We start from the raw sequence: 11,689 nt of genomic DNA on the forward strand, positions 1-11,689 counted from the left end.
AGCTGCCCTTAGGCTGGGCTTCCCTGGTGGCTAGAGCGCGAAAGGCGGAGGAAACGGCGGCTGGAGAAAAAGCAGGAGGGCGGGCACCCACTGAGTCTGAGCGCAAGCGCCGTCTTTCATTCCAAGAGAGCGTCGTCTTACTGTTTCTAGTCATCAGAAACCTGCTGTTCGCTCTGGGTTGTTTGTTTTCCCTCCCAATATTGGCACAATTAAAATTTATTGTACTCAAATAGCTCATCACAAAAGCGATACTACATGTAATCCAAATCCCATTACTTTCACTTCTAATACTTAAAGCTAGTGGATATTTATGTTTTTCTAAATTAATGATTCTCAGGCTGGGCCAAAGGAGCACATTTCGGTTACCTTAAGAAGGAGATAACAGAAAGCTAGGAAAGATGTCCTCAATAATGTAAAGAAAATTTTCCTATATATATAGATATAGGACTTAGGTACCTTTTTTTTTACATTACACACACATATATATGGCTGTGTTATGTTTTTACCTCACTTTTTTAATTTAAATTTTTAATCTATTTAACATTTTATTTAAAAATTAAAAACAAAATTTTTCTTTTTTAAAATTTTAAAATATTCTCACATCAGAATTTTAAATGTTCTTTAAAACACAAAAATCTGCACTTCCGCGGGGGAAGAAAAAGAGATCTAAATTACGCTTTAAATAATCCAGTATCTCCAAATTCTTTCGTTGCCCTCCACTGTATCCTAAAGAGAGATTACTGCACTTGAACATCATTGTGAAGTCTTTAAGAAAATAAAAAAGTAAAATAGAACTGGGGATAATAAGAGTCTTTGCACTGACTCTCAGGGACCTAGAACAAAGATTGATTACCGTGACCGCTACAATTACATATTAGATGACCCAGATTAGGATAAGCAACGAAACTAGCATATCACATGCATTTAAGTGTTTAATACCTTGTTACACAAGGAGCAGCATCTGTCATCTGGCCGTATATGTGGCACAAACACTCAGCCTTGGCAATTTTGTGCTACTCGGTAACAGAGGCAGAGCATTTGGGATTCAGGGTGGAAGTAGGGGATTGGGAAATCTTGGCCTGAACCTAATAACTTTTAAAACTTATTTTTAAAATCCCAAATTCACATTTTAAATAAAAATCTGCCCCAGAGAAGTGCTCTAGAGAAGACTCTCCTCTGCTAGTTTAGGATATTATTTTTAACTAATTTTAACAAATAAATATATATATAGCTTTCTCTCTGGGAGGCCTAAGCAAGGGATTCAATTTATATAATCTAAAAACAGCTAGTAATTCATTATATACATTTTACATTCAACATAAAGAAGACCACAAGCTTCCATACCTCTGATGCTAGATTTTTATTTAAATTTATCTCAGGGGGAATTTCCTGGCGATCCAGTGGTTAGGACTCTGCACTTTCACTATGGTGGACCTGGGTTCAATTCCTGGTTGGGGAACTAAGGTCCTGCAAGCCCTGTGGCAAAGCCAAAAAAAAAATTTAGCTCCGTTATCTCTCTTTTTTTGTGTGTGTGACTTGTCTTTTTTTGTTTGTTTTTTGTTTTGACTGTCTTTCTTTTTAAAGTTTCAGGGTTATTGTAAATTCAGGCTATCATCTTAGCAAATACAGTTTATTGTACATTGGGCCAACTTCTATTCAGTGTCACAAAAAATGTCAGATACTTTTCCTGCTCTAGGTGCTGGGGGTGGGAGAACACAACCATTACTTATAATTTGCTTCTGGCACTGAGGTTGTACGTTCTGCTATAAGCCGACATGAAAACACAGAGCAGGAAATTACTAATTCAAGCAGAGGATGTGACATTTGAAGGAACACTGGAGAAGGAATTGTGGCGTGGGCTTTCCACGCAGAGGAAGTTGCATGAGTAAAACACTGAAGTCTGCCCAAGTAATTCAGGGTGCCTGCATCAGAAGGTGTAGGGCTCTTTATGTGATAAACAGGGAAGGGAATTTGGAGTCAGAATCTTGAAGAGCCCTGAATACTGTTCTAAGGGGCTGCTCAGGAGACCTACAGCCTTGGCACAATATTTTAGACCAATTCTGGAAGTGGCGTGGAAAAAAACTAAAGAAGAGAGGATGGAAAGGCATGTGCTCCCCTAAGTTCCATATTTATATTTTGGCAACCTCCATTTAGAAGGGGGAAAAAAAAAAGATCCATTGGCACTGCACCTAAGTTTTGTTTTGTTTTGTTTTGAGATATAAGCGTTACTGTGAACTGAATTATGTTTCTCTCCACTACCCCTTCTCTCCCATCCATATGTTGCAGCCTCTGGCTCAGTGTGATGTTATTTAGAGATGGCGCCTTGGGGAAGAAATTAGGTTTCAATAAGACCTTGAGGGTGGAGCCCTCACTGTGGGATTAGTGTTCTTCTAAGAAGAGACACCAAAGAGCTTGGTCCCTCTATTTCCTCCGTGGGGGGACACTGCTAGAACGAGGCACTATCTGCAAGCCAGGAAGACAGCTCTCCCCAGATTCCGACCATGCCAACACCTCCATCCAGCCTCCAGAACTGTGTGAAATAAATTTCTGTTTATCCCACCCGACCTATGGCCTTCTGTTATGGCAGCCTGAGCTAAGACAAGTATTTTTTCAGATAAAAAAGTTTGAGAAACGTGCTTTTAAATACATAAAACACCCTGGAAGGAGATGCAACAAACTAATAACAATGCACCTGTGTGGAGTGGAATAGTGCCTGGGGCACAGAGATGGGAGGGAGGCTTTGGTAGCTTTTGAATTTTGAACCATATGAGTGTATGGTTCAAAACTCAAAAGCTAGTCACCTTAGTCCAAAAATGAATGAAAGAGTAAATGGATGAATGTATGAAGGAATGCATGCATGAATGAATCTTGCCAAGGCCTCTTTTGCTACTGGATAAAATTCATAGAAGTTTCTTCAAAAAACGTATCCAAAAGGAAAAGACTGTTCCTTTACATTAATTCAGAAAGTAAAACAGTGGAAAAAAGCATGACACATAGTTTCAAAACCTTTTAATCACAACTGAAAACAGTGAACTCTCATGGCTGTTCCTCAGTTAGACATTTCTCTGATTACAAAATAATGGGTTTTTTATAAATGTTTCAAACAATTCCATAATAAAAGTGTGTCACATACCATAGAGAATGAAGTAAGAAAGAGAAAAACAAATATCGCATATTAACGCATATATGTGGAACCTAGAAAAATGGTACAGATGAACCGGTTTGCAGGGCAGAAACAGAGACGGATGCAGAGAACAAACGTACGGACACCAAGGGGGGAAAGTGGCGGTGGGGGGGGGGGCGGGTGGTGGTGGGATGAACTGGGAGATTGGGATTGACATCTATACACTAATATGTATAAAATGGAAAACTAATAAGAACCTGCCGTATAAAAAAATAAATTAAATTAAAAAAAATAAGTGTGTCACATACAATCTCCGTGCCTCCACCCTCATTTCCTCAACAAAAGACAGAGGGATCACTGCTAACATTTTGGTAATTTATTTTTAAAAATTTTTTATTTTTAAAAATTTCCCTCACCTATTTCACTCATCCTCCTACCCCCCTCCCCTCTGGCAACCACCTGCTTGTTCTCTGTATTTATGACACTTTCTGCTTTGTTATATGTGTTCATTTGTTTTTTAGATTTTACATATAACTGAAATCGTACAGTGTTTTTCTTTCTCTGTCTGACTTATTTCACTTAGCATAATACCCTCTAGGTCCATCCATGTTGTCGCAAATGGCAAGATTTTATTTCTTATGGCTAATATTCCATTGTACATATATACCACATCTTCTTTATCCATTCATTTCAAGATGGGCACTTAGGTTGCTTCCATATCTTGGCTATTTTGAATAATGCTGCAATGAACATAGGGGTGCATATATTTTTTTGAATTAGTGTTTTTGTTTTCTTTGGAAACATACCCAGAAGTGGAATTGCTGGATCATATGGTAGTTCTATTTTTAAATTTTTGAGGACCCTCCATAAATGTTTTCCTTAGTAACTGCCCTAATTTACATTCCTACCAACCGTGCAAGAGGGTCCCCTTTTCTCCACATCCTCACCAAGACGTGTTATTTGTTGTCATTTTGATAATATTCATTCTGATACCTCACTGTGGTTTTGATTTGCATTTCCCTGATGATTAGTGATGTTGAGCATCTTTTCATGTGCCTGTTGGCCATCTGCAGGTTTTCCTTGGAAAGATGTCTATTCAGGTCCTCTGCCCATTTTTCAATGGCATTGTTTTTTGTTTTGGGGGATTTTTAAATCAAGTTTCTTTCACATATGAGGTGTTTGTACTAATACTCTGAGTTTATGTCCTACAAACACAGCAGTTATGGAAGATTCTAATTTACGTGATTCTAAATATTCCAGATCCCCAAAATTGTCTGATGCATTTATAATTATTCATGCTGTGTTACGAGTGTGTTCCTAATACAAGAAAAGTTCATTTTAGTGGAGGTAATGATACAGTACAGTATGGAAAACTCTCTCTTTCATTGCTTCTGCCATATCCTTAAGAGAGATTTCTGCGCTTGAACATTATTCTTAACTCTTTAAGAAAATGAAAGGGGCTTCCCTGGTGGCGCAGTGGTTGAGAATCTGCCTGCCAATGCAGGGGACACGGGTTCGAGCCCTGGTCTGGGAAGATCCCACATGCCGCGGAGCAACTAGGCCCGTGAGCCACAGCTACTGAGTCTGCGCGTCTGGAGCCTGTGCTCCGCAACGGGAGAGGCCGCGACGGTGAGAGGCCCGTGCACCGCGATGAAGAGTGGCCCCCGCTTGCCGCAACTAGAGAAAGCCCTCGCACAGAAACGAAGACCCACCACAGCCAAAAATAAATAAATAAAATAAATAAAATTTAAAAAGAAAATAAAGGAGTGAAACAGAACTGAGGATAATGAGAGTCGTCTGGTAAGGTTTTCTCTTTGCACTGATGGGACATGTAGATATAACTTTACACATCTGATAACTGGAAGAATTTTCCACAGATTAGCTTTGCCCCTATTACCCACTACCCACTTATTTCCAGTTCAGGTAACATCTCTTGCCCTATATCTTCATTTCCAGATGCCTGGAGAGTGAACAGAATGGATGGAAGGAGTTGTCCCGGAAGCTTTTCTTTTTTCTTTTTCTTTTTTTTTTTGTTTCATGGATATATGTTCTTTTCTTCTAGATTATTTATTTATTTATTTATTTATTTATTTTTGGCTGTGTTGGGCCTTCGTTTCTGTGCGAGGGCTTTCTCCAGTTGCAGCGAGCGGGGGCCACTCTTCATCGCGGTGCGCAGGCCTATCACTATCGCTGCCCCTCTTGTTGCGGAGCACAGGCTCCAGACGCGCAGGCTCAGTAGTTGTGGCTCACGGGCCTAGTTGCTCCGGGGCATGTGGAATCTTCACGGACCAGGGCTCGAACCCGTGTCCCCTGCATTGGCAGGCAGACTCTCAACCACTGCGCCACCAGGGAAGCCCCCGGAAGCTTTTCTTATATTAGGACTGCTGGGAGTAACTTGGAAGTGTTAGATACCACTCATCCTGAACTAAATATATCCTTAATTCAACGTCTCCTGAGCTGAATCTCAACAGTGTTCACGGTCCTGCCAGTGTCACAGGACAGGTGGAGAAGTGTGACTGCCTGGAAGTTGAAGTGGAAACAGCAGCCTTAACAAACTGTGTTCAAAATATCTTATTTTATACATTTTACAAAGACATGACCATGTGAACACCTCTCTCAGAGCCCTGGAAGGGGCCTGTGCAAAGACAGGATCCTGATATGTAAGTTTCATGAGATTCATGGTGAATTTAACTCTGAAATTGGCAGACAATTTCATACATATTTGGAGCCAAGAGAAATGATCAGGGCTGTTGTTTTAGCTGAATATCTGAGATACCTTTGATGGTGTTTTATGAATTCCTAATGTCCCTTAAATTTCACAATACTGCTTATGCCTAAGATAGGCCCTTCTGCCAGAACTAAAAATTTATAGTGACAAGTAATCCTTTAAATAGTTATGTTTGAAAAGTCACCTCAATAAACCAGGGCAATGGATTATGATTAGATCTTTAATCAGTGGGTTAAGGAATTAATGTAAAAGACCATTTTCTAATGGTGTCAAACAGATGAGGTTCTATTTTAACTCAATAAACTGTCATCTGGAATGATACAGGGCTGGGATTTCACATTATGAAATATTCTGCTTCAGGTGAAATGCTTACTATAATTGCCAGATTCCAAATAGCGAAGTTACAGTTACCCCTTCTTACTGCTAAAATGATACGTAAACATTATTTACTCTATCTTTAAAAAACAAGACAGGCACTTCAGAGCCTTGTAGAACCCAAGGGCCTCCCCATGAACATCAGTTGTCTGGCTCTTGTCTGTGAATCGGTTTATACCTGATGTGAGAGTGAAGTACGACAGCAAATTAAACTCTATCGGCTCCACTCACCAAATATTTGAGTTTCTTCTGTTTGTCTGGAATTATTTGGTGGCTACTAAAGATACAAAGATGGATTAGATATCTGTTCTTATTGAGCTTGACAGGAGGGGTCGAGATAAGAAAAATGCACCAAATGATTATACTTCTTTTATGCTAATTAATTAAATACTTTCCTTAGGCTGGTACTTTGAGCCTAGTACTGAGGGAGTACAAGGTAAAGTGATTTACATTCGAATAAGGCAAAAAGAGAAAGATATTCACTGTTTCAATAACATTTGATAACTTTATGAAGGCCTTATTGTGTCCCAAGCACTAGCTTAAATAATGGGCATACAAACAAGAATCAAATGCAAGCCCCCAAACTTCAGACTCCAGATGGGGAAACATATAAAATGAAAAAATTTCAAAGAGGAAAGTAGAGCATTTTATTCAACAAGACAAAACAAAAACTTTTTCCTACCCCAGGAAACAGTTTTGATTTCTTCCACAGCCAATCCCAAACCAAACATCCAAAATGAAAAGTAGGAGGAAAGCCATTCAAGAGACACTGTCCTGACCAAGAGCCCTTCTGGAATGGCTGTGCCATCACAGTTAAAAGCTCAGGGTCCCAATGTCCATAGCAGTATTATTCACACAATAGGCAAGACACGGAAACAACCTAAATGTCCACCGATAGATGAATGGCTGGAGAAGATGTGGAATATACATACAATGGAACATTACTCAGTCATAAAAAGAGAATAAAATAATGCCATTTGCAGCAACATGGATGCACCTAGAGATTATCATACTAAGTAAGTGAAGACAACTTAGTATGTGAAGTTCACGTACTAAGTAAAATGAAGACAACTATCATATGATATCACTCATAGGTGGAATCTAAAAAAAGATACAAATGAACTTATTTACAAGACAGAAATAGACTCACAGACATAGAAAACAAACTTATGGTTACCAACAGGGATAGCAGGGGTGGTGGTGGGGGGGAATAAATGAGGAGCTGGAGCTTAACATATACTGACTACTATATACAAAATAGGTAAGCAACAAGGACCTACAGTAGAGCATAGGGAACTATACTCAATATCTTGTAATAATCTATACTGGAAAAGAATCTGAAAAATAAAAGATATGTATATGTATAACTGAATCACTTTGTTGTACATTTGAAACTAACACAACTTTGTAAATTAACTATACTTCTATTAAAAAAAAAAAGCTCAGGGTCCAAAGGTCACCTGGGCTCAAATCCTTTTAAAACCTGACTCCTTCCCTTAACTTCTCTGTGGCTTTGGGCAAGTCACTTCAATCCTCTGTGTCTCATTTACTCAAATGATGAGAGTAATAGTACCCAGTTTTGAGCATGAAATGAGGTAATCCATGAAATGTCTAGTTAGATCAACGCCTCGCCCACAGTAAGGACTTCACACATAGGATTTTCCTTGATTGTATTGATCACTATCTCTCACAAAATTAGCTCTGGGGGTAGATACTGGAACAGAGACTTGAGTAAATTGCTATGGGGTCACAGGAGAGTTGGGAAAAAACAAAACTGGGGGAGGCAGATCAGGCCTCATTAAATGACGTGACCCTTGCATTGGGTTGGGAAGGAAAGCTGATGTCAGTTTAAATGGCAACTGAAGGGGAGACGCCTGCGGAGAACATCCAGGCATAGCATATGCAATAGACGGCATAGCGTCAGAGGTACCCAGCTTGCATGAAATTGGTGAAGGGAGCTTGATGATGCTGAATAAAAGCACATTTGAAAAAGGTCTTGAAATATGAGCACAATTCTGGCAAATAGAAATGAAAGAAGGAAAGTTGGTGGGGTGAAGATGACTGCACGGGTGGCAAGGTAGGCAGAAAGGAAAATCGTAGGGCAGGCACGGAGAACACCCAGCAGTGAGATTTGGCTGGAAGGTGGGGTGTGACAGGAGGTAAAGGGATAGGAGAGGGGAAAGGAGAGCTGGATTTACATTGTGAAGACTTTTGGAAGTCACTGTGGGGAAGTTTACCAGCAGCACTTCCAACAGCTCAAAGGGAAGGAAGGATTGAAGGTTTTTTCATTCATTTGATCAGGGGAGTGATAGGATCACATTTCCCCTTTAAACAGACTAATCTGGCAATATTTTTCACAGAGGATTAGTGTGGGAAGAGAGAGGAACAAGAATGTCAGTTAAAAGATAACTCGTTCCAGGAGTTCATCATATCTAAGGCTGGGACCAACTCTGTAAAGCTGAAATTTATAAATCTGTGTGTATGTGTGTGTGTGTGTGTGTGTGTGTGTGTGTGTGTGTGTAATCTGGAAGCAATGCTGTAAGGATATTATGACTATGGTTCCACTAGAGGGTAGTAGAGACAAATTGGTAAAGTAGATGAAGCTGTTACCATCTCTAACTGTTACAAGCCAAGTGTTTTTCTTCTTGTCTATATTTTGTAATGGTTGTAAGCTTAATTCAGTCATTCCATAGCTAAGAAAAATATGACAAGTACATTTAGTAGGTTGTAGCTCTAGACAAGTTAGTAAATTCAAGGTACCCAATTTTTAGAAGGTGATATAGCTGGGTTAGCAAGACCAGAAAACTAGTTGGTATTTAGTTAGCCTCTTCACAATAACCAATATCTCATTATGACCTTGAAAAGAAACTCTTTTTTTAAAAACGTGAACCAAAAATATTACAACCAAGTCTTTTATTGATTATAGTAAAGGAAAAAGAAGGAAAAGGAGAAGAAGAGGAAGAAGAAGAAAGAGGAAGAGGAGAAAAGAAGAAGAAAAGAAAATTGGTAAAAATTAATTCTGGTGTGTTCTCTTAGATAATTGAAGTTGGAAGAAGCATATTTTTAATATACTCATTTATAGATAATGTCTTAAAATATATATTGCTATGTTGTATATATTGCTATATTTTATACACATACACACATCCTTTTGGAAACTAATATAGCACTGAAGAGCTATAATACCCATACTTTTTTTTTTTTGTAAACTTAGTATTTCCTCCAACATTATTTTATCATAAGTAAAACTTTTTAAATGAATAAAAGTCATATATTTGAAAAAGCTTATTACAACATTTTCTATAATAACAAAAATTTAGAGCCAACCTAGAAGTCTAATAGGCAAATAGTTAAATAGGCGAATTATGATATTCCCCCCCTTAATCAAATACCACACACCCAAACACATACACTATGATTGCAAGTTTATAAAAGCATGAATTTATTGTAGAATGAAATAGACACAGAATTGTTCTCTTAGTGTGATGGGATGTGTGGTCATTTAAACACATTTCCATCCAACTAGTTTTATGGTGTTTTTACAATGACCACACACTAAAAGGGAATGTACTGCCACTAACATTTTACTTACAATTTCAAGATATTGCCATTTAACTTACATTTTTCAAGGCTGCGCGGTGCAAAGATCACTATATATTAAACTTCTCATCACAATAACCCTCTTCAATGACCTTATCTTGTTTAAAAAAAAAAAAAAAAGGAAGAAAGGTACGGAGGAAAGGAAGAAACTAAATTGAGACACCTAGAATGAATATGTCTACAATCAATACATCTCTGGAGTAAAATATAGTATTTGAAAAGATTTATAACTACCTTCCACAGCAGCTTAAGAAAAGGAATGCAAAGAAGCCAGCAGAGCAAACAGTAAGTTCAAATGAAATGAGTCGGTATTGCAGCAGTACTGTGTGTTACTAAATATCAAATAGGCACGTCCTAGTGTAGGAGTAGATGCTTCCGTAAACTTGTTCAGTCATGAAAATGTCTGTGTTGACCACCCTCTTCCATTGGTAAAAACATGATAAAACTCCAAAACTAAAAATAAACTCACCTTCATTTCAATGCCTTCTAAACACTTGCAAAGGCAATAATCATAGAATTTATAAGAAAATAAAATGTTAAAGCTGTGGAGCCTTAGAGATCATCTTATGAGGAATGAAGAGAGTGTTAAGAAAATGAAGTTTTTACATTTCCCCTATTTTCAGAGCTCCACAGACTTATTTGTATTGTTATTTAAGTTCCAGATAATAAGCAGTGTAACTTTGTTAGTAAGCAGGAAATAATGTAAACATGTATTAATATATGTATATGTGTGTATAGTAAAATAGATAAAATAAATCAGTTTAAATGTTTCGGTATGATAATAATAGCTACCTTTTATAACATTTAGTCTTATGCCATCAACTGTGCTAAGAACTTTACATGGTCTATGTTTAAAAATGCAACAGTCCTACTGGTGCAGATTCAGCTTCAAAGGAGGAAACTAAGATCTAGAGAGGGTAAATAATTTGTCCAGTGTCAGCTGACAAGAGGTAGAATGGAGCCTTGAACCCAGGATTTTCCGACTCCAAAGCCCAGCTTCTCCACTACCATGCAATCTTCCACTTATGTGTGATAAAATAAATATGACCCTCTAAGATGATAAATTATTGGAAATGTTATTAACACTAATTTTGGTAAATAGGAATTATACGTTTAGCCCTTATACTGCGTATCTTAAGGATAATTTCATTCTCACTAGTGTCTCCTTAAAGAACAGTAGAAGTGTATCATTTTCTTTAATTAAGAATGTTATTAAACAAATTTGAATCATAGGTTAATAGTAGAGTATTTAAGATAGTTGTTCATTATTCTTGGAACACCACAATGATTAGCTTCAGATGAAAGGGATGAAAAAATTCAGAACTTATTCTCAAATAGCTGTCAGTCCAGCTTTTCTCTCATTACTAGAATTTTCCACTCAAGATATCTGGTTATTTTCACTGTTTTTGTGGGTGTAGGCTGGTGGTGCCTTAAGAACACAGAAGTGGATTAATGGTTTGTGACACACTTTCATTATTGGTGCATTTTTGACCACCTTTATTCATAAATTATTAATTTATAGTAATAATGCAATAAGCACCCATGAAACCATAACCCAACATCAAAACTGGGACCTTAACAATAGCTTACATGTGTGTGATCCTTTTTGTACCATCTCATTCCACAATCACCCCAACCTCGGGTAACTGCTATCCTGAATCATCATTCCTTTGCTTGTATTTTTATCTTATCTGTACAGTCTTAAAGAGTGTGTGGGTATATGTTTCCCCTCAACTTTTTATTAAAAAAATTTTTAACCTACAAAAAAGTTGAGAGTAATAACAACAAAACCACTATGCCTTCACCTGGATTCACTGATTATCACCATTTTGCCAAATTTGTTTTATCTTATCTTCTCCCTC

The sequence above is a fragment of the Balaenoptera musculus genome, chromosome 16 (genome assembly GCF_009873245.2).
Source record: "Balaenoptera musculus isolate JJ_BM4_2016_0621 chromosome 16, mBalMus1.pri.v3, whole genome shotgun sequence".
Classification (NCBI taxonomy): Eukaryota; Metazoa; Chordata; class Mammalia; order Artiodactyla; family Balaenopteridae; genus Balaenoptera; species Balaenoptera musculus.